We start from the raw sequence: 19,775 nt of genomic DNA, 5'->3' as shown, positions 1-19,775 counted from the left end.
AAGGCAAAGGTTTTATTTAACAAGTATAGTCAATATTGTAACTGTAACACTACTAAGAGTTTGAACAGTAACACTGTGTTTGAATATAGGAAAATAAAACCCAGAGAGAGAGAAAGAGAGAGAGAGAGAGACCAACTGGGTTTCAAAAGTTGGTAGCAAACATGGCGTCCTGTCGTCACATGAGGGGCTTTTGACCAATCGGGGCGAGTATGACAAGAGGAGCTCCTCAAAAGGGAGGACAGGGCGCCATGTTTGCTACCAACTTTGAAAGCCAGTTGGACACACGGCTCTGCCCAGTGGTACAGGGGTCACATTTTGAGGGTTGCTAGTTTGGCCACCAAAGAACTGTCTTGTCTCTCAACTGTGGTCCATGTGGGTTGTGCAGGACTCAGTTGTAATACACTTTTTCACCACGTGTGGCAGTAATGACAATATCATACCAAGATTTATTTGTATTCTCACTTTTATTTTATTGACTATTTTAAATAAATATATAAATATATATATAAATATATATATATATATATATATATATATATATATATATATATATATATATATATTTGACATACATATTGTTTTGACAAACTCCAGCCTTCAACCACACAGAAGGCCTGATGTCCAAATGTGAGTTTGGCCCCCCAGAGGACAAAACTGGAACTACAGACACCATTTCATACCAGCTGCAGACAATCATTAATCAGCAAGTTTCTCACCTGAAGAAATCAAATCCACTCTTTTGAAGTCTGCAGTTCAGACTTCAGGCCAACAAACTGCTGGATCAGAACTGAGCAAACACAGAAGTGACAACTGTTGTCAGGAACCAGGCTGGCAGACGGTGAGATGATTTTATGTTGTCTTCATGATTTTATATTAACTTCTAGACTTTATGTTATATTCATGTTTGGATTTGATACTTTGAATTTATTTTAGTTGCCAAGTGGTTGCTTGTTAAATGTTTCAATGCCAAATCCAAGCTATTAAATGTCACTAAAAGTACTTTTGGAAACACTTTTACTTTAAAAAAATGGTTTATTGTAATTTGTTTGTATTGGTCCCTAATTGCTTTTGTATTTGTTCACCTTTTGTGGTACTGTACCAATGTGGTACTTGGTGGTACTGTACCAATGTGGTACTTGGTGGTACTGTACCAATGTGGTACTTGGTGGTACTGTACCAATGTGGTACTTTTGTGGTACTGTATCAATGTGGTACTTTTGTGGTACTGTATCAACGTGGTACTTGATGGTATTGTACCAAATCAATACTTTGTGGCACTGTATCAATGTGGTACTTGATGGTATTGTACCAATGTGATACTTGGTGGTACTGTATCAATGTGGTACTTGATGGTGCTGTACCAAAGAGGTACTTTTGTGTTACAGTACCAAACTGGTACTTGATGGTACTGTACCAAAGCGGTACTTGGTGGTGCTGTACCAAAGCGGTACTTTGGTGGTGCTGTACCAATGTGGTACTTGGTGGTACTGTACCAAATCAATACTTTGTGGTACTGTATCAATGTGGCACTTGATGGTATCGTACCAATGTGGTACTTGATGGTATCGTACCAATGCGGTATTTGATGGTATCGTACCAAAGCGGTACTTGATGGTGCTGTACCAAATGTGGTACTTTGGTGGTATTGTACCAATGCGGTACTTTGTGGATGCTGTACCAAAGTGTTACTTTGTGGTACTGGATGGTATTGTACCAAAGTGGTACTTGGTGGTACTGTACCACAGTGAAGTTGTACAAGTAACATGTTCCTGAGCACCAAACGAGAGAAAAATGATGGCCGCTTTTGCTGACGGAGACAGGCTTCTCTACGCATCTTAAAATGTAGCCTGGAGCTGCGCTAACATTCCACGGGCAGGTCGGAGCTCACCTGGGTCACGCTCACCTGGGTCACGCTCACCTGGGTCACACTCACCCGGGTCACGCTCACCCGGGTCACAAGTGGGGTGTTAGCATTGTGGCTACGCTAATGCTGCTAGCTGAGTGTCCCCAGTGTGTCTCGTTATCTTTTATTTACATTCAACCTCAAACTTTCTTTTATTGCCGCACACAAAAGAGCTTCTTTCTTCCCAGAACACCCCGAAGACTTCTCAGAGAAGCTTGAATGGAATTCCTCGCGCCGCTTTTCTCTTCTTTTCACTTTTTAAGTCAGGAAAGCAGAAAAAGGAGCTCAGGGCCCCTTTTCATTCTCCCTCAGACTCCTTGCTCGCCTCCTTCCCTCCTTCCCTCCTTCCTTCCTCCCTCTCCTTCTTGCCGTGAGGTCATGGCCGCCCTCACACACACACGACGTACAGTACGGGGCCACGCAGGTGTGTGTGAGGCTCCGCCCATTGGCTCCTCCCACCTGGGAAAGTGCCATCACCGACGTGGGGCGCTAACTTGAAATTTCTCACACAGCGCTGGAAAACATCCTAAATGTCCAAAATTCAACGCCGCTTTGCATGCGGCGTCTTGGTTAGCGTACGGTGTCCAAATATTAATGCACGGGAATTACTCCTCAGATCGATACTGCAATATCGATACCGTCAATACCACATCTTCACGCTCTGATATCGATCCATCCATTTCATTTTCTACCGCTTATTCCCTTTGGGGTCGCTGGTGCCTATCTCAGCTACAATCGGGCGGAAGGCGGGGTACACCCTGGACAAGTCACCACCTCATTGCTGGGCTCTGATATCAATCCTCAAATCAAAATTGTTTTGATTGGAAATCAGTTTTTGTTTGTTTTTTTTACATTATGTTAAAAAATAGTGTAAATTTTACGGTAAAATTCTGGCGACCAAGCAGGCAGGTTTTTTTTTTCCTGTTAAAAAAAACCTGTGGTGCTGTTTTTTCCATTTACAGTAATATGTAGAAAAAATTGATAATTACCCCCCAAAAATTTTTAGAACTGCATATTGTACACTAAAATCCCTGCCAGTTTTTTTGGGGGTGTTTTTTTTTTTTTTTTTTTTTGTACACATCGGTTGTAATTTTTACGGTGTATTTGTAAATGAAAAAACGGTCCTTCATTATTTTACAATAAAAAATGGCAGCTGAGTTGCCAGAATTAAAAATAAATAAATAAAAACCACAACAAAACAGTTAGTGTTTTATCCACTTCCATAATGTCTCTTGTGTTAGCATGCTGGCTTTTTAGCTAATTTAGCATGTTTTACCTACTAATCCTGCTTTGTGACACAGTGCTGTCCAACAAGTACGCTAATAGCTAACGTGCGTTAACTATGCGTTAGCATGTTAACTTCTTCAGCTAATTTTGTATATTTAAACCTAAAAATTGGCGTCATCTTGGAAGTATGCCAACGTCCCTTGTATTAGCATGCTAACGTTTTATGCTAGCTTTTTCACTCATTTTGGATGTTTTCACCCACAGATTGTGCATTTTGGTATTTTCCTCTTATCACAAAAAAGAGTCCTTTTGCGAGGTCAATGAGTCACTTTTCATCTAAATGGCAATATTTGACCATCCTAATGACAGCAGACATTGTACAGTACGTTGTTTGTTGGCTCTTATAAAGCTTGTAGTGGGTAATAATCAGTGATGTCAAAAAAAGGCAAACATTCTAATGCGCTTTTTTTAATTAATGCTCCGCGAATGCTTAAAATGATCAAAATACGTAAATATTAAATGTTACTAAATGACATATACTTACATCATGTAAATATTACATGTTATTATGAATGTTACTAGATACTACATGTATACTTACATCATGTAAATATTACATGTTATTATGAATGTTACTAGATACTACATATATACTTACATCATGTAAATATTATATGTTATGAATGTTACTATATGACATATATACTTGCATCATGTGTATATATTACATGTTTTTATGAATGTTACTAGATACTACATATATACTTGTTTTTATGAATGTTACTAGATATTACATATATACTTGCATCATACTACATATATACTTACATCATGTATGTATTACATGTTATTATGAATGTTACTACATGACATATATACTTACATCATGTATATATTACATGTTATTATGAATGTTACTAGATACTACATATATACTTACATCATGTATATATTACATGTTATTATGAATGTTACTAGATACTACATATATACTTACATCATGTACACATTACATGTTATGAATGTTACTACATGACATGTATACTTACATCATGTATATATTACATATTATGAATGATACTAGATACTACATGTGTACTTACATCATGTATATATTACATGTTATGAATGTTACTACATGACATGTATACTTACATCACGTATATATTAAATATTGTTATGAATGTTACTATATGACATATATACTTACATCATGTGTAAATATTACATGTTTTTATGAATGTTACTAGATACTACATATATACTTGTTGTTATGAATGTTACTAGATACTACATTAATACTTGCATCATGTATATAAAACCTTAGTGGAGGTGTTTGGATGTTTTTAAGGGCTTTATAGGCAGATTAGAGCGACTTTAATAGGCTGCCTATAGAGCTTTTAAACGCATTTATTTAATATTTAGAATACATTTAAAAAAAAAAAAAAAACATCCATTGTCGTATCTTCCAATATATTTGTGAACAATGGGCAACATTTTTAAAAGTAAAAATAAAAAGGTGTAGTTTGCCTTTAAAGAAAAAGGAAATAAGATCGAATCATGAAAATCCTTCATGGAGGACAGAACTAGGAAATAAATAATACTTCAAACTTGCATTTGTCAGGCTTACTACTGACAGTTTGTTTGTGTTTTAGTTTTTCCTGTGTGTGTTTAGTTCCTGTCAGCGCTCTTATTTGGTCTGTTTCCTGTTTTTTTCCCTGTGCGCTGTTTTCCCCTCAGTTGCGACTGATTGGCATCTGGCCACACCTGGTGTCAATCAGCCCACGGTAAGCTTTATTTGATTGCGGCTATCAACTTACTGCCTTTTCTTCCCTGCTTCCAAGTTTTTTTTCATATTTCATCTATGACTTCTGTTTCCTGCTCGAGACCTGCTAGCTTCTACGCTTGGCCTTTTTGTTTTTTGCTGGCTTCCATGCTAAGCTCCGTTTATTTTCTAGTTCCCATGCTAGCTGTTTGTACCCTTTGTTTGTTTTTGTCTTGGTGTTTTAAACTAAATCATGTTTTCCTGCAAAATGCCTCCCTCCTTCTCTGCATCTTGGGGTTGGTCACAAACAAACTCTGACAGCATGAGTTCAGGTAGAAGTAACCCTCGCCCTGACCAGCAGGTGTGTGGGCGTGGCTTTGCAGCTGAAAGGCCTCGGGTTGGCGGAAAATTGCCGTTGTATGAAAATATTCTGTGAGCGACATGTGAACTGTAGAAGATGCCTTGTTGAGAGGGAGGAAAACGGTCATCTGGGTTTAATAATGTGGACATGATGTATGGGACACTTCCAGGGGGCCCCCGCACACGTGAGTCTTGTGCAGGTCTTTTACACACACACACACACACACACACACACACACACACACACACACACACAAAATGGTGACCGGGGGGGTAAAAGTGAGGGGAAGCATCAACATGTTGTCACCATGGCCACAGACTCCCCCGAGGCCACCTGAGTGATGGAGGACACTGTCAGCGCGTTGGAGCCAATGGAGGGGCGGGGCTTGGGAAGGAGGGGGAGGGGTCTGTCTGCTGCATCTGCATCAACATCAACCCCCCCCCCCCAAAAAAAAAGACGCTGGCAGGTGACTCTCGTGACAAAGTGCCAGGTTGGGGATGAGACCGGGGGGAGGATGGAGGTAGGGCGGCGCCCTGGGAAGCATCGTCTGGTGGGGGCGGCGTGAGCGCCATCCATCACGAGGCCAACGAGCTAAAACAGCAGCGCTTGCAAAACACACACACACACACACACCATCTCAGCTCCCGCGTGGAATGTCACGAGTCAGCAGGCGACATGGATGCGCCGGACAGTTGGTCATGTGACCGTGACGTCCCCTCACACTCCTGTGGAACGCCATGCTCTCCAGGATGTAGCTCCGCCCCTACTGTCTCCGTGCAGCATGTCAGAGTCTAAGGACAAATAAAAACCCGTCAAAATATGAGGTGTCTTGAAATGTGAGAGTCAAGTTCTGAAACATCCATTGTTGGTGCCGCCAACACACACCTTTCTCAGCTGCAATGCACTTTTTCACCACTTGTAGCAGTAATGCACCTTTTCACCACTTGTAGCAGTAATGTACTTTTTCACCACTTGTGGCAGGAATGCACTTATTCACCACTTAATGCACTTTCTCACCACATGTGGCAGTAATGCACTTTTTCACCACATGTGGCAAGAATGCACTTATTCTCCACTTAATGCACTTTTTCACCACTTGTGGCAGGGATGCACTTATTCACTACTTAATGCATGTTTTGACCACATGTAGCAGTAATGCTATTTTTCACCACTCAATGCAATTTTTCACCACTTGTGGCAAGAATGCACTTATTCTCCACTTAATGCACGTTTTCACCACTTGTAGCAGTGATACACTTTTTCAACACTTAATGCACTTTCTCACCACATGTGGCAGTAGTGCACCTTTCACCACTTAATGCACCTTTTCACCACTTAATGCACTTTTTCCACCACTTGATGCACTTTTTCCACCACTTGATGCACTTTCTCACCACATGTGTCAGTAATGCACATTTTCACCACTTGTATCAGTAATGCACTTTTTCACCACTTAATGCACTTTTTCACCACTTGTAGCAGTAATGCACTTTTTCACCACTTGTAGCAGTAATGCACTTATTCACCACTCGTGGCAGGAATGCACTTTTTCACCACTTAATGCACTTTTTCACCACTTGTAGCAGTAATGCACTTTTTCACCACATGTGGCAGGAATGCACTTATTCACCACTTAATGCATGTTTTCACCACATGTGGCAGTAATGCACTTTTTCACCACTTGTAGCAGTAATGCACTTTTTCACCCCTTGTGGCAGGAATACACCTTTTCACCACTTAATGCACTTTTTCACCACATGTAGCAGTAATGCACTTTTTCACCACATGTGGCAGTAATGCACCTTTTCACAACTTGTGGCAGGAATGCACTTATTCACCACTTAATGCATGTTTTCACTACATGTGGCAGTAATGCAGTTTTTCACCACTTAATGCACCTTTTCACCACTTAATGCACTTATTCACCACTTGTGGCAGGAATGCACTTATTCACCACTTAATGCACTTATTCACCACTTGTAGCAGTAATGCACTTTTTCACCACTTGTGGCAGGAACGCACTTATTCACCACTTAATGCATGTTTTCACCACATGTGGCAGTAATGCACTTATTCACCACTTGTAGCAGTAATGCACTTTTTCACCACTTGTGGCAGGAATGCACTTATTCACCACTTAATGCATGTTTTCACCACATGTGGCAGTAATGCACTTATTCACCACTTGTAGCAGTAATGCACTTTTTCACCACTTGTGGCAGGAATGCACTTATTCACCACTTAATGCATGTTTTCACCACATGTGGCAGTAATGCACTTTTTCACCACTTGTGGCAGTAATGCACTTTTTCACCACTTGTAGCAGTAATGCACTTTTTCACCACTTGTAGCAGTAATGCACCTTTTCACCACTTGTGGCAGGAATACACCTTTTCACCACTTGTGGCAGGAATACACCTTTTCACCACTTGTGGCAGTAATACACCTTTTCACCACTTAATGCACTTATTTACCACTTGTAGCAGTAATGCACTTTTTCACCACATGTGGCAGCAATGCACCTTTTCACAACTTGTGGCAGGAATGCACTTATTCACCACTTAATGCACTTTTTCACCACATGTGGCAGTAATGCACCTTTTCACAACTTGTGGCAGTAATGCAGTTTTTCACCACTTAATGCACCTTTTCACCACTTGTAGCAGTAATGCACCTTTTCACCACTTAATGCACTTATTCACCACTTGTGGCAGTAATTTCACTTATTCACCACTTGTGGCAGGAATGCACTTATTCACCACTTAATGCATGTTTTGACCACATGAGGCAGTAATGCACCTTTTCACCACTTAATGCACTTTTTCACCACTTGTGGCAGGAATGCACTTATTCACCACTTAATGCATGTTTTGACCACATGTAGCAGTAATGCAATTGTTCACCACTCAATGCAATTGTTCACCACATGTGGCAAGAATGCAGTTATTTACCACTTAATGCACTTTTTCACCACTTGTGGCAGGAATGCACTTATTCACCACTTAATGCACGTTTTCACCACATGTGGCAGTAATGCACTTTTTCACCACATGTAGCAGTAATGCACTTTTTCACCACTTAATGCACTTTCTCACCACATGTGGGAGTAATGCACCTTTTCACCACTTAATGCACCTTTTCACCACTTGTAGCAGTAATGCACTTTTTCACCACATGTTGCAGTAATGGCAATGACAAACAAACAAACAAAGTCAAAGTCATAAGGAAGTTTTTTTTTTAAAGTGCAAAAATTAGGACTAAAGTGATACAAATTTTATTTTAATTGCACTTTAAATTTATTGACAGTTTATTAAAGGAAAGTTTACATTATTACTAAGTATTATTCATTTAGTTCAAATGTATTTATTCTAGCACGGTGTAATTCTTTATAAATGTATTTCTCAACACATTTTAGGACTCCCTCACATTTTAATGAGTTTATATTTCTATAATCAGGCTGACCTGAGCCTCGATAACAAAGTTTGTGTTCAACACATGCTTCCGTGTCACCTGACAACCTTGTTAAGTAGTCAGTAAGACGTCGTTATTGGACGCGCTAGCTTTTTTTTCCCCGCTAACTTTGTATGTTTGTATCTATAAACCCTGGTTTGTGACGAGCAAGTATGCTAATAGGTAATGTGCCTTAACTGTGTGTCGGCATACTTTTGAGAACTTGAGCATGCCTTTTTTTTTTTTTTTTTTTAAATCCCCTCCCCCCGCCCCCTTTTTTTTCAGCGATCCTGTTCTGTCTCCCTGTAACTTTTGATCCTGTTCAGTCTCCCTGTCATGTTTGATCCTGTTCTGTCTCCCTGTAATGTTTGATCCTGTTCTGTCTCCCTCTAATGTTTGATCCTGTTCTGTCTCCCTCTAATGTTTGATCCTGTTCCGTCTCCCTCTGTTTGTCTGATCTTGAATTGGATTGTGCTGAAAATTTTATTTTCCCCCCGGGAATTAATAAAGTTTTTCTGATTCTGATGCTAACATTTTTGGTAGCTTCTCTTATATTAGCATGCTAACGTTGATATGCTAATGTTTTTACGCTAACTTCTGAAGCTAATTTAGTACGATTACACCTGCAATCGGTATATTTTGGTATTTCTCTTTCTCCAGTCACAGTTTGGATACTTTGCACCATCTTGGAAGTATGATAATATCTCATATTAGCATGTGAACGTTAGCATGCTAACGCTTTATGCTGGCTTTTTAGCCAATTTTGTAGGGTTCTACCTAAAAATCGGGGGGGGGGGGCTGTTGCAAAAGTTAAACTTTTATAAGTCCTGCAACACACAAGAAAATGAGACAATAGTGTTTTCCGGCTGACTGTGTGTGTGTGTGTGTGTGTGTGTGTGTGTGTGTGTGTGTGTGTGTGTGTGTGTGTGTGTGTGCGTAGAAACAGGAAAATAATATTTCCTTGACGACTTGTGTGTCAAGTGAGGGGTGGTGTTGTCAGGGTCAAAGGTCACGAGGAGGGGTTACAATATATGTGCTAACTATCTTCCTTCGTGCTGCTGCGTCACCTCGATCCTGGCAGGATAACACAGGACGGGTTGCAACCTGACATCTTTTTTTTCCACTGGAACCGTGAGAATAAGTTGTGTGTGTGTGTGTGTGTGTGTGTGTGTGTGTGTGTGCGTGCGTGCAATAAGCACACCTCTCATAACATGCAACTCAAGACATTTAAAGGCCTACTGAAATGAGATGTTCTTATTTAAACGGGGATAGCAGCTCCATTCTATGTGTCATACTTCATAATTTCGCCATATTGCCATATTTTTGCTGAAAGAATTTAGTAGAGAACATCCACGATAAAGCTCGCTACTTTTGGTCACTAATAAAAAAGCCTTGCCTGTACCGGAAGTAGCAGACGATGTGTGTGTGACGTCACGGGTTGTGGAGCTCCTCACGTCTGAACATTGTTTACAATCATGGCCACCTGCAGCTAGAGCTATTCGGACCGAGAAAGCGACAATTTCCCCATTAGAGTGAGGATGAAAGATTCGTGGATGAGGAAAGTGAGAGTGAAGGACTAGAAAAAAAAAATTTAATTAAAAAAAACTGGACTGCAGAGCGATTCAGATATTATTAGACACATTTACTAAGATAATTCTGGAAAATCCCTTATCTGCTTATTGTGTTACTAGTGTTTTAGTGAGATTATATGGTCGTATATGTACAAGCTGAAAGTCGGAGGGGTGTGGCGACCGCCAGTGTCTCCGAGGGAAGCCACGTTTCTCGACGAGGCGAAGACAGCCGTTGAGGCCGGGCTGAGATTTTTATTTTTCTCCCCCTCCTTCACAGTGGAAGCATCCAACCGTCGAGGGCGGCCGGTGGGAGGAGGCAAGAGAGTCCGCAGCTGTGTCTTTGACAGCTGCAGGAGGAACGACGCAAGCTCTCCGCTCATGTCTACAGTAAGAGCCGACTTATTACCAAAATTTTCTCACCGAAACCTGCCGGTTGACATGTGGTAGGGAACCATGTTCGCTTGACTGCTCTGTTCCATAGTAAAGCTTCGCCGTAATCTTTCGGGAATGTAAACAATGAAACACCGGCTGTGTTTGTGTTGCTAAAGGCGGCCGCAATACACCGCTTCCCACCTACAGCTTTCTTCTTTGACGTCTCCATTATTCATTGAACAAATTGCAAAATATTCAGCAACACAGAAGTCCAGAATACTGTGGAATTATGCGATGAAAGCAGACGACTTATAGCTGGGAACCGTGCTGCAACAAAATGTCCTTTACAATGCGTGACGTCACACGCAGGCGTCATCATACCGCAACGTTTTGGCGGGATACTTCCGCATGAAATTTAAAATTTCAATTTAGTAAACTAAAGCGGCCGTATTGTCATGTGTTGCAATGTTAATATTTCATCATTGATATATAAACTATCAGACTGCGTGGTCGCCAGTAGTGGCTTTCAGTAGGCCTTTAAGTACTCTTTTCATATCACTTTGACGACAAGTGAAATGAAAATGTGTGTGTTCATAAACTGTACGCCAGGGGTCACCAAGGCGGGGACCGCGGGCACCAGGTCGCCCGTAAGGACCAGATGAGTCGCCCGCTCGCCTGTTCTAAAAATAGCTCAAATAGCAGCACTTACCAGTGAGCTGCCTCTATTTTTTAAATTGTATTTATTTACTAGCAAGCTGGTCTCGCTTTGCTCGACATTTTTAATTCTAAGAGAGACAAAACTCAAATAGAATTTGAAAATCCAATAAAATATTTTAAAGACTTGGTCTTCACTTGTTTAAATAAATTCATTTATTTTTTTACTTTGCTTCTTATAACTTTCAGAAAGATAATTTTTGAGAAAAAATACAACCTTAAAAATTATTTTATGATTTTTAAACACATATACCTTTTTAAATTCCTTCCTCTTCTTTCCTGACATTTTAAATCAATGTTGAAGTATTTTTTTATTATAAAGAATAATAAATACATTTTAATTTAATTCTTCATTTTAGCTTCTGTTTTTTCGATGAATATTTGTGAAATATTTCTTCAAACTTATGATTAAAATTCAAAAAAATTATTCTGGCAAATCTAAAAAAATCTGTAGAATCAAATTTAAATATTACTTCAAAGTCTTGAATTTATTTTAAAATTTTTGTTCTGAAAAATGTAGAAGAAATAATGATTTGTCTTTGTTAGAAATATAGCTTGGTCCAATTTGTTATATATTCTAACAAAGTGCAGATTGGATTTTAACATATTTAAAACATGTCATCAAAATTCTAAAATAATTTTAATCAGGAAAAACTATTAATGATGTTCCATAAATAATTTTTTTAACTTTTTCAGAAAGATTCGAATGAGCTAGTTTTTCAAATTTTTTTCGGTTGAATTTTGAATTTTAAAGAGTCGAAATTTAAGATAAACTATGTTTCAAAATTTAATTTTCATTTTTTTTCGTTTTTTGTCCACTTTTAAACCGTTAAATTAAGTGTTTTTTCATCATTTGTCTACAAAAAAACTTCCGTAAAAGAAAAAAAATGGACGGAATGACAGAAATACCCTTTTTTTTTTAAATATATAGATTTATTTATTAAAGGTAAATATAGTAAATTGGCTATTTCTGGCAATTTATTGAAGTGTATCAAACTGGTAGCCCTTGGCATGAATCAGTACCCAAGAAGTAGATCTTGCTTTCAAAAAGCTTGCTGACCCCTGCTGTTTGCCAAGATGACCAAACTTATAACAAATAAAAGGCTGACATAATGACTTAATATCACATATTAGTTTCACATTTTGAAGTTGAATTGCTGACATGAATAGAGTTCCACTTGTAGAAAATCTTAACTGAGTGGAAAACATGCAACTTTTCTCCGACTGCGACTGAACGTTGGCCTACCGAAAATCAGGAGCTCTGTGGCGAATGTGTGCAGGCTTTTGACCACAAATTTAGCCGCCAGACACTATCTGTCTCTCGTCATGTTCATCTAAATGAGAAGACGTTCGTTTCCAAAAAAGGTAATAGCGCTAACGTTATTTAGTTAGTACCGTGTTTCCCCGGGTTACAGAAAACTAGAGTATTTTAAGCCGCACCTGACAAATTTTCGATAATTATTTTGTTTTTACATATATTAGCCACAATGGATTATACTCCACAGATATATTCAGGTACCAAATATTTTGTAAATGTTTATCTACACACCTTAATTGTTTCCAAACAATGTCTGTGACGAGGCAGTAAAACGGATGATCAAACAAAACAGAAGTCATCCTCATGGAAGCTAGCTCGCCAATCAGCTAAACGGACTCATTAACTCCATGGTGACGTTTTGGCGGATTTACTGGGGAATTTGTGAAACTGAGAGAAGACAAAAAGAATGTAAAAGTTATCAATGACGACACGGACGGAAGATTAGCTCATGCTAATGTCGCTAGCTTGATTACATTACAATAGCGTGGAGAAATATGCATGAAAACATTATTGCAGGTGTCAACATACTTTTTGACTTGGGCTAAAAAAAAATTGGACGGGGGCTGAAATTGGACTGCATGTAAAAGTAAATATATATGTGAGTACATTGGTATGTATATATGTGTGTGTATTTACACAAAAAATATATATATATTTAATTCCGCCCAAATGCAGCTGAGATAGGCTCCAGCACCCCGTGACCCCAGAAGGGACAAGTGGTAGGAAATGGATGGATTGATACATACATGTATGTATGTATGTATGTATGTGTGTGTGTGTGTGTATATATATATGTGTGTATGTATGTATATATGTATATGTAGGTGTGTATGTATGTGTATATATATATATATATATTTAATTCCGCCCAAATGCAGCTGAGATAGGCTCCAGCACCCCGTGACCCCAAAATGGACAAGCGGTAGAAAATGGATGGATTGATACATACATGTGTGTGTATATATATACACACATACGTCCGTTGTGTCCTGAGCAAGACTCTTCACCCTTGCTCCTGATGGGTGCTGGTTAGCACCATGCATGGCAGCTCCCTCCATCAGTGTGTGAATGTGTGTGTGAATGGGTAAATGTGGAAGTAGTGTCAAAGCACTTTGAGTACCTTGAAGGTAGAAAAGCGCTATACAATTACAACCCATTTATCATTTATTTATTTATACACATACATGTATGTAGGTGTGTGTGTGTGTATATATATATATATATATATATATATATATATATATATATATATATATATATATATATATATATATATATATATATATATATATATATATATATATATATATATATATAGCAAAGTGTGGAGAGTATTTTGCATGGATTTAAATGGGTGTCATTTCCAATGTATAATGGTGTTTGGACCTTTTTCCATAATATCCACAATGTTCAGTTAGCAGGTTGTGTTATGTTTGGTGACATTTATGCGAGTTGCATTTTTTTTTTTTTTTTGCATCATGACTAGGGAAGGTTGTGTGGTTTGTGTCATATTAGTAAATGCTGTGCTATTATTTCAAAGTATGTTCAAGGGTCGTTGACCGGATTCCCTCACATTGTCCACAAGTATCATTCAGGGACAGCCTGGTATTTAAAATGAAATTGAAAGCACTCCACAGTTGCCATGCTTTGTTGAACTCAGGATGTCTCGGGGGCCAAATTGAAGAGGCGAGCGGGCCCTAGTTTAGACACCTCTGGTCCAGTAAGTATGAACAGTTTGTTATATTGTTAAACTTGGAGTGATTGAAGAATCCATTCGACACAAAAACGCGACGAGGGCTTACACTTTGGTTCGAGGAACAAACAGGAAAAGACGGTGATATGACATTAAAAATAAAACACTTTTTAATAACACGAAACAATACGGCTGTTAGCGAAGAAAAATCCATAAATTAGCCGCACCGTTTGATAAGACGCAGGGTTCAAAGCGTAGGTAGATACGGCACCTTGTATTTAACGCAGATGACCGCCGCTGGGATGATATCGGAGCGGATCAAAAACGTGTCAATCATTGGTTATTGCTAGCTGCGGGTTAGTTTGTTCCGCCCGGCCGCCATTTTGCGGTGTGACGTCACCACGCAAACCACTGGCGCGGTGCCAAGAATCCTTCAGGATAAACGTCAAGCCATTCCCAGGTATCGAAACCCTGGGAAGCGCTCCTGAACATTCCTAACAATATTCATGACTCAGCATGTTTGCATCCAACAGCTCAGCGTCTTCTTGTTTGTTTTATGTTTTATCACTAACGGCGCTGATCCGTGAGAACGCCAGCGCAAAGTTACCCCGGTTTCACCTGGAAGGTGTCACGGCGCACCTGAGGGGTGGGTGGGGCTTGGCGGGGGCACGGAGTGTACTTAACGTTCCCTCTGCAAACAGAAAGAAGCAGCAAGAAGACAAAAGGCGCTGATCTTAACTCTCACTTTCCCCTGCGGGCCAATAGGAAGCTTCCTTACTGCGAGGTGGACATCAAGTCATGCATGGCAGACAACTTCAAACAACCCAAAACAGGAAAATAAAACATTTTACTTTGAGTTCTTGGAGGCCAGAACGAGAAAAGTTGTGATAAAATCGCAAGAATTAAAACCAACACAAGAAATATCTGGCTATGGTTTTTATTCAACTGGGGGGGCGGCATAGCTCAGTTGGTAGAGCGGCCTTGCCAGCAACTTGAGAGTTGCAGGTTCGATTCCCGCTTGTGCCATCCTAGTCACTGCCGTTGTGTCCTTGGGCAAGACACTTTACCCACCTGCTCCCAGTGCCACCCACACTGCTTTAAATGTAACTTAGACATTGGGTTTCACTATGTAAAGCACTTTGAGTCACTAGAGAAAAGCGCTATATAAATATAATTCACAAATTATCAAAAATATTAACAAAATCATTCTTTTTTTTGTTGGAAGTCCCAATGTGACGTAAGAACACGTTGTGGAGAGGCGGAGCCGACGGTCCAACAGAGAGGTAGGACACGCTGGAGCCCGGCCCAAGATGGCGGCGAGGAGGCGGGGATGTCGAGCGAGTGGCGAGGCGGGGCGTGCCGGGAGCGACGCCACAAACGAGATCAGGTGTGTGGATCGCGCACCTGAACATGATTAACGTATCTCCTCTCGCTGTATAAAAAGGGAGAAGGAGGAGAGAACGGGGCTGGTGAAGATTAGATAGTACTTTATTTATTCCGTCAGGAAAATTAAAATTTTCAGCACAATCCCATTCAAGATCAAACAAACATTAAAGGGAGACAGAACAGGATCGCTGACGGGTCTGCCGGCTTCCAGCGCCCCTTACAAAAAAGATGAGATACAGGTATACAGGGGGGGGGGGGAATAGAAGATTAAAATAAAATTTAAAAAATGGTCTTAGCCTGGGCCCTGGAGAGGGGGTCCAGACTGAGGCCAAGGGAAAAAACCAACAACTCATAGCCATAGTACACATCCCTCTTACATGTGTGTAAGAGGGAAACATCAAAGAATACAAAGGACATTAAAGACATTAAAGCAGCAGACACTTCTACATACAGCTATGAATAAAAAGTAAAATAAACATATCCACTGTGGTGGACTCTGCGGTGTTCCACGCCATCGTCCGCTGGGGAGGAGGGAGCATGGCCAGAGACAGAAGCAGACCCAACAAAGCAACCAAGACAGCCGACTCCACTCTCAACCAGTGTCCAGTCCGCATGGATGAGAGATGATACATCCAAGGAGACTTGGACGTATCATCCAGCCAAGACACCACGAAGCCTCTCCGTCCCAGCGCTCAGTGCTAGCTCCACAGTCCTGTCCCCTCATCCGCATCTCCTCCAGTCCCTCCAAACAGATTCCGGTGTGGCAGCTGGTCTCCATGGCCAAAAGTCTCCCAGGAGGCAGATCCAGAAGTCCACAAAAAAAAGCACCACAGAGGTCACGAAAGTGCCACTCCTTGTCACACAGTCCCAAAGGGTCCCGGACCAAAATGCAAAAACAATATAATAAGACATGAAAACAAGAGGGAAACACAAAAGGATGACACAAGAGCACAGAGTTCCTGCCAACAGCAGCGCCATCTTGGAAAAAAAAGGTGCGGAGCGAGAGAAACATACAATGACAAAGACGGAGAGCAAGAAGTGTCGCTCCCGGCACACCCTGCCTCGCCGCTCGCTCGCCATCCCCACCTCCTCGCCGCCATCTGCGACTCTCTGTCGGACCATCGACTCCGCCTCTCCACACTCGTCTTTCCTTTTTTTTATGCATTTAAAAGGGTAAAAAAAGAGAGAGGCTAACAATACAGGTATTGAGGATTTAATATAATCCACCTGGAAAGTTGAAGTAGCAATTATTGTCTCACACGCACACACACACACACACACACTAGGTGTGGTGAAACTTGTCCTCTGCATTTGACCCAGCCCTTTTTGACCCCCTGGGAGGTGAGGGGAGCAGTGAGCAGCAGGGGTAGCCACAGCTGGGAATCATTTTTGGTGATTTAACCCCCAATTCCAACCATTGATGCTGATTGGCAAGCAGGGAGGTAATGGCTCTCATTTTATAGTCTTTGGTCTGACTGGGCTCATGAAACACTTCTGTAGAGATGAAGTAGTATAATATATAAAATTTATTTAGATGCTTTTAATTTTACTTATTTTTTAGTGTGGTGTTTTCCCTCTCATCAGTGCCATGCATTGTGTTGTTACTGTTAATAATGCAGTGTGTGTGTGTGCGTGTGCGCGTGTGCGTGTGTGTGTTGTGTTTCACTGGCGCACGGCACTTGCTTGTGCATGACAAGTGCTGTGTTAATAAAGTTTGATTGACAGTCACCATCTCAGTAATCCATCATCTCGCCTGCTTTCTCCTGCCTGACAGCCGCAGGAACAGGAAGTCCTTATATGGCCACATCCTGCAGCGATTTGTAAATGAGTAGTAGTGCTAGTATCAGACATAGTAGCAGTATTTGTAGTAATTACGGTAGTCATTGTAGTAGTGATTAGTTTTGGTTAAAGTACCAGTTATAGTAGTTTAGTTAGTAGTACTATGGGGAGAAGTATTATTAGTGTTAGTATTATAAATTGCATTATTAATATGATGTACAGTAATTAGTAGTCGAAGTAGTAGTCATTGAGTCATTGTTACGTTGCAGTTCATACCCTTCAAAATCAATAGAGTTCTTGTTCTCCAGTCAAGAAGGAAGACCTGACCTCTTGTTGTAAAATCAGCTGCTGAAACTCGACCCCTCTTGACCCCTCCCTACTTGACCTCTGACCCCGTGCTCGCCACTTCTGAAAGCGGCGCCAGAACTCTCGTGGTGTTGGAAAGCAACTTGTCTTCTTTCTCTCTTTTTATTTTATTTTAGCTCTAAGTGACATCAGACCCATCTAGTCCACTAACACAAATACACCATGCAGAACAGGTGTGTGTGTGTGCGCGCCTGTGTGTGTGTGTGTGTGCGCTCGGCCTCCAGTGGAGGTGCGACTTAGACTTCACATGTCAAACAGCATTTTCCAAGAAAGGAGAGTGTGGAAATTTAACCCTTACACAACTTGGCTACTCGCGTTACACAAGTGTGTGTGTGTGTGTGTGTGTAAAATGACACCACTTGCACATATAATACCTGTGACGCCCAATCAGCAGCACGCTGACATAAGCTCTGCTTACATGTTCTCTCTCACACATACACACACACACACACACACACACACACACACACACACACACACACACACACACGCAGTGATTTACGTTATACTTCCACACTGTGCACTGTTTAAAATTAAAAAATGTGTAGATTTGACGGTAAAAAGTGTGTTTTTACCAGTGTGATGGCAGCCCAATAAGATGTTTGCATGGTTGCCATGGTGACCTTGCATCCCCCTGCTGTACTTTAGCAGTCTGTGCTACTGGTGGACCAGCACAAATTGTCCATCCATCCATCCATCTTCTTCCGCTTATCCGAGGTCGGGTCGCGGGGGCAACAGCCTAAGCAGGGAAACCCAGACTTCCCTCTCCCCAGCCACTTGGTCTAGCTCTTCCCGGGGGATCCCGAGGCGTTCCCAGGCCAGCCGGGAGACATAGTCTTCCCAAGTTGTCCTGGGTCTTCCCCGTGGCCTCCTACCGGTTGGACGTGCCCTAAACACCTCCCTAGGGAGGCGTTCAGGTGGCATCCTGACCAGATGCCCGAACCACCTCATCTGGTTCCTCTCCATGTGGAGGAGCAGCGGCTTTACTTTGAGTTCCTCCCGGATGACAGAGCTTCTCACCCTATCTCTAAGGGAGAGCCCCAAACTCATTTGGGCCACTTGTACCCGTGATCTTGTCCTTTCGGTCATGACCCAAAGCTCATGACCATAGGTGAGGATGGGAACGTAGATCGACCAGTAAATTGAGAGCTTTGCCTTCCGGCTCAGCTCCTTCTTCACCACAACGGATCGATACAACGTCCGCATTACTGAAGACGCCGCACCGATCCGCCTGTCGATCTCACGATCCACTCTTCCCTCACTCGTGAACAAGACTCCGAGGTACTTGAACTCCTCCACTTGGGACAGGGTCTCCTCCCCAACCCGGAGATGGCACTCCACCCTTTTCCGGGCGAGAACCATGGACTCGGACTTGGAGGTGCTGATTCTCATTCCGGTCGCTTCACACTCGGGTGCGAACCGATCCAGTGAGAGCTGAAGATCCCGGTCAGATGAAGCCATCAGGACCACATCATCTGCAAAAAGCAGAGACCTAAACCTAATATATGATTGATATATATATATATATATATATATATAATCAATCAATGTTTACTTATATAGCCCTAAATCACTAGTGTCTCAAAGGGCTGCACAAACCACTACGACAGCCTCGGTAGGCCCACATAAGGGCAAGGAAAACTCACACCCAGTGGGACGTCGGTGACAATGATGACTATGAGAACATGATACTGTGAAAGATCAATCCATAATGGATCCAACACAGTCGCGAGAGTCCAGTCCAGAGCGGATCCAACACAGCAGCGAGAGTCCCGTTCACAGCGGAGCCAGCAGGAAACCATCCCAAGAGGAGGCTGATCAGCATCGCAGAGATGTCCCCAGCCGATACACAGGCGAGCAGTACATGGCC

The 19,775-nt window shown here is 41.4% G+C and overlaps 1 long non-coding RNA gene across 1 annotated transcript; it reads left to right on the top strand.

Annotated features, from left to right (window-relative positions):
- Positions 1-676: 676 nt before the first annotated feature.
- LOC133535223 (uncharacterized) lies at positions 677-15,891 on the top strand. Its single transcript, XR_009802178.1, has 3 exons — positions 677-838; positions 10,555-10,664; positions 15,600-15,891. It is a non-coding gene; the product is annotated as an uncharacterized LOC133535223 (long non-coding RNA).
- The last annotated feature ends 3,884 nt before the right edge of the window (positions 15,892-19,775 follow it).

The sequence above is a fragment of the Nerophis ophidion genome, linkage group LG02 (genome assembly GCF_033978795.1).
Source record: "Nerophis ophidion isolate RoL-2023_Sa linkage group LG02, RoL_Noph_v1.0, whole genome shotgun sequence".
NCBI classification, from domain to species: domain Eukaryota; kingdom Metazoa; phylum Chordata; class Actinopteri; order Syngnathiformes; family Syngnathidae; genus Nerophis; species Nerophis ophidion.
The sequence above is the reverse complement of the archived record's forward strand: the minus strand, read 5'-3'. Positions and strand labels throughout refer to the sequence as shown.